A 4,873-nucleotide genomic window follows, 5' to 3' on the forward strand; every position below is an offset into this window, starting at 1 on the left:
AGTTTTTATTTTCTTATTCTTTCCATTAGTTTGTTTACATAAATGGGTTGGGGCACTGGTTTGCGATTATCTATGTAAGCCAGGCTGACCTGGAACTGAGATCTTCCTGTCTCAGTCTCCTGAGTGTTGGGGTCAGAGCTGTGTTGCCACATCTGTGCCCCTAGCCATGTCTTAAGCAATTTTTAGCTTATTTTAACTTAATAATAACTTGAGGAAATTATGTAATTACTTGAAACATCTTTGTAATGAACTTCTGGCCTTGTTTTGAATAATTGCAGCATGATTTATTGACATTTAGGCCATCTTAAGTTTCTTGCTTTTAAAAACTCAGTCTGGCTGTGGTGGTGTGCACTTTGAATACATCTGCTCAAGAGGCTCAAGTAGGAAGATTGCTTGAGCCTGGAACAAAAGGCTAGCCTGGGCAACAGAGTGAGAGCCTATCAAACATTCTACACAACAAACATCTTTGTAACTTTGAATATTCGTGACATTGCTGTGACTATTTCCTTTGAATTGACACATTCCCTCCAGGAGGGAGGAGGGAAGCTGCTAAGACACAGGAAGCTTAGGAAACAGAGCTCCCCCACCCCCAGGGGCGGGGGGCTCTGTAAAACCCAGACAACTCCTGGGAGGAAGGAGTCATCTCTGGTGACTCTGCCTGACGCTGGGCAGGGAGCTCTAGGGTTGTAGTTTTTTCAAGTGGTCACCCATGTTGGGGTGAGGTTTCCGTGATGCAGCTGCTAAGTGTCACCCGTGTTGTCTGTAATTCCTAACACAAGCTCCCGTAAGTAGCTCCAGATCACTGCTGCACCCGGCTAGACTTGGGTGTTAGAATGTCTTTGGGTCAATATGGCCTAATGGGTGTTCTCATCTGCCCTGAAAAAGTCACGATCAGGCGTTGCTGAGCCACTGGTAATAATTGGATCTGTTACTAAGGCTCATGGAAGTCAGGAATTCTATCTGCTACAGATGTAGGTACTAGAGCAGGGTCTGGCACACAGCGTGCAGTTCAGCAAGTTGAATAGCTGTAGCCCAGTGTATTGACGTGGATGGACAGATGCCTGTCCGTGTGTGTGTCACAGCAGAGAGGTGTCAATCGACAGTACCATCTGTCCTGTGCAACAGTGTTAACAGGAGAAGGAAGTGCTGTGCAGTTTACTTTTTTTTTTTTTAATCAGAACTACTTAAAAGTATTTTGTCCTGTCATCTCACTGATTCAAAGAAATACTGCAGTGATTGTAATATTTTGGGAGCTTTGTTTTCAGAGAGGCCTTCATATAGTTTAAGTTGGCACCTGAATTTGTCACAGTGCAGCATGATCTTGAACTTGTCTCTGTTTCCAAAGTGTTGGGATTAGAGGCACGAACCACTATGCCCAGCTCCTAATTTGGCAACCAAATTCTATTTTCCTAGACATTATGTTTGTAATGCACAGAGCTATTTACAAATATTTTCTTAAAATTACTCATCTTACCTTTTAGTTAGAAAATATGATTACTTATGTCTTTCCCCCAAACTACAGCTATAAAGAATAATTAATATTAATTTTTAATTTCAAAATTATGTATTATTTATTTATTTACTGGACATGCAATAGGTCAGAAAACCACTTGCAGGAGTTGGTTTTATCCTACCATATGGATTTTGGGGACTGAACTCAGGTCTTCAGGCTTGGTAGCAAGTACCTTTACCCACTGGGCCATCCTGCTGGTCCCTGTATTTCTCTTTTGAGACTGAGGTCTTAGGATGGTGTTAGAATTACTGGGCTCAGGCATTACATATGCATTACATACACATACACATACACATACCTTGGAACACACAGCTCTAAATGGGATGTCTTCATCAAATCCATCCACTCAGAGCTCAGGGAAGCCCTGGAGGGAGGAAGAAGTGGGAGGAGGGAGGAGGAGGAGGAGGAGGAGGAGGAAAGAATGTAGGAGCCAGAGAGGATGGAAAACACCAGGAGAATGGACCCTTAAAATCAATGGAGCAAAGCTCACATGAACTGAAGCTCACAGAGCCTGAAGCAGTAAGCACCAGGCTTGTACAGGTCTGTATCTGGTCATCTCTGCCTATATTATAGTTTTCAGTTTAGTGTTCTTATGGGACTCCTAAGTGTGTGACTGAGCAGGTCTCTGATTTTTGTGCCTTCTTTTGGGGGCTCTTTTCCTTTTTGCGTTTTGCCTGTTCAGAAATAGTTTTTGTATCTTTTATTTTGTTGTTATTGCTTAGAAAATATCCCATTAGAAAAAATGGGAGACAGAAAAGAGGGGGATCTGGATGGAAGGGGAAAAGGGGAGGAACTGGGAGGAGTGGAGGGAGGGGAAACTGTAATCAGGATATATTGAATAAGAAAAGAATCTATTTTCAATAAAAGGAAAAAAGAAAAAGGAAGGAAGGAAGGAAGGAAGGAAGGAAGGAAGGAAGGAAGGAAGGAAAACTTCCTGGGCTGAACTGTGCCTCCTGTTGCAGCTCTTAAGCAGTCAGGCATACAGGCACGTTACCTCTAACACCCTGCACATGCTCTGTGCCTCCTACTGAGCTGTGCCACCAGCTAGACATTTTTTGTGGTTTTCAAGACAGGGTTTCTCTGTGTAGCCTTGGCTGTCCTTGAACTCTCAGAGATCTGCCTGCCTCTGCTCCCCAAGTGCTGGAATCACAGGCGTGTGACAGCATGCCCTGCACCAGCTAGACTTTGGAGTACTCAAGGTAACAAAATAATTTCAAGTAAATAGTTTTGGGGGCCCTCACTGTCTTCATTGCCTTTTCTTGGCATTTTAAATTTTACATTGTAGCCTGACATGGTGGATCCTGAACTTGCGAAGCAGATGCAGGATTGTGAGTCTGAAGACAGCCTTGGCTCATCATTAGAACTTTTCTGAGGGAACAACACAAAGTGTTCTCACAGTGCTCTGTTCAACACTGTCTTTTACTTCTGATCTTTAGAGGTGGGGTCTCTCATGGAGCCCAGATTGACTGAATCCTTTCAATCCTTCTGCCTCAGCTTCCAATGGCTTGAAATTATAGGTGTGTATGTGCTACCATGCTTGGTTTCTTTTCTGGATCAAGTTATTTTCTAGAAGAGTGATTTTGTATAGTGATTGGGATGGGCTCAACAACATACCCCAACCAGTTTCTCAGTACTCTCTTGCAGGTAGCTGATACCGTTCATCAGCTTTTGGCGAGAATGAGCGAAGAGCTGAGCATGGTGCTGCGCAACTGTGATCTTAGCACTTGGGAGACAGAAGCGTGATGAATGCCACGAATTCTAAACTGGCTTCATCTAGAAAGTGAGTTCTAGGTCAGCAGGGCCGCAGAGGCAAGGGGAAAGGAAAGAGGAGCAATATGAATTAACAAGATTGCAGATGTAGCTCAGTTGGCAGGTGCTTTCCCAGCATGCGTGAAGCGCTAGTTTTGATACCTGACACCTCATAACCTGGACATGGTGGAGCACACCTGTAAGCACCACACTTTTGTCATGCAGGAGTTGGAGCCAAGAGGATCAGGGGGTTTAAGGCCATCATTGCCTATTAATCAAGCCGGAGGCTAGCCTGGGTCCTCCCCAAGAGAAAGAGAGACAGAGACAGAGAGAGACAGAGACACACAGACACAGAGAGAGAGAGACAGAGAAAGACAAACAGAAACACAGAGAGGGACAGAAAGAGACTCTGCAGAGGAAATAAAATACCTTTGTCATCCTGATAATAGATCAAATGGTTAATGCAGATTTAATGTTTACAGAATTCCAAAGTTGTGTTCTTCCATTTGATAAACTGTCAAAAACCTCAGAATGCCCAAAGAACTCCAAAAATGTAACTAAGAATAAGAATGATACATGCTTAAATATTTTTTAAGATAATAAGTTCTATGCAATTGAGTGTATCACAATAAAAAAAAAAAGTTCTGTCCCCATGTGAAAAGGTGGCTCGGCGGGTGACATGCTTGCTGTGTAAGCGTGGGGACTGGAGCTCCAGCCGCCAGCACCCATGTAGACAGCTGAGTGCAGTGACATAAATGTAGCACTGAGGTGGCAATGGAGACAGGCGGATTCTGGGGGCTCACTGGCCAGAATCTAGCAGAAATGCTGAGCCCCAGGTTTGCCGAGAGACCCTGCCTCCAAAAGCAAGACAGGAGTGATTGAGGAAGATGCCCTGATAGCAACCTCTATGCTCCGCACACACCAGCCTGGGCGAGAACACCTGAGTGCACCCACACATGTGCACACTTGCATGCACAGCACACATACACACACAACAAAACATGATACTGCCACAAATTCCCAGCATAGTTATGTGTGTCTTTAGTGTAGTGGATGAGCTCAGGGATTTGCAGGGGTGATCTAAAGGTGTGCCTGAGGAGTTTCTAAACTTCTCAGAGGTTCTTCGAGCTGGGGGCAGAGGCAGTGTTGTTTGTATTCCCTGCAATTGCTATCCTCCAAGTCTGGTATCTCACAATCAATCAAAAACCTAATCTCTTGGCCTGGAGAGATGGCTTAGTAGTTAAGAGCCCTGGCTGTTCTTCCAAATGTCCGGAGTTCAATTCCCAGCCATCACATCGTGGCTCACAACCATCTATAAGGAGGTCTGGTGCCCTCTTCTGGTGTGCAGGTGAATATGCAGGCAGAACATTGTATACAAAATAAATCTTAAAAACAAGCAAACCCAATCTCAGTTTCAGTCACCCCAAACTCAGATGCTTACTGCCTGGAGGGCTCTTAGGAACCAGGCCAATTTTCCCCTTCTCTTCTGGTGTCTTGGCTGTTTTAAGCCAAGTGGGAGTAGCAAAGAGCCACTGGCTCTAATAATAGGGTAGCTACTTTTAACTAGCAAAGATCTGGGAAAGAGAAACCACGGAAGAAAAACCATCCTGT

This window comes from Meriones unguiculatus, chromosome 7 (genome assembly GCF_030254825.1).
Source record: "Meriones unguiculatus strain TT.TT164.6M chromosome 7, Bangor_MerUng_6.1, whole genome shotgun sequence".
NCBI classification, from domain to species: domain Eukaryota; kingdom Metazoa; phylum Chordata; class Mammalia; order Rodentia; family Muridae; genus Meriones; species Meriones unguiculatus.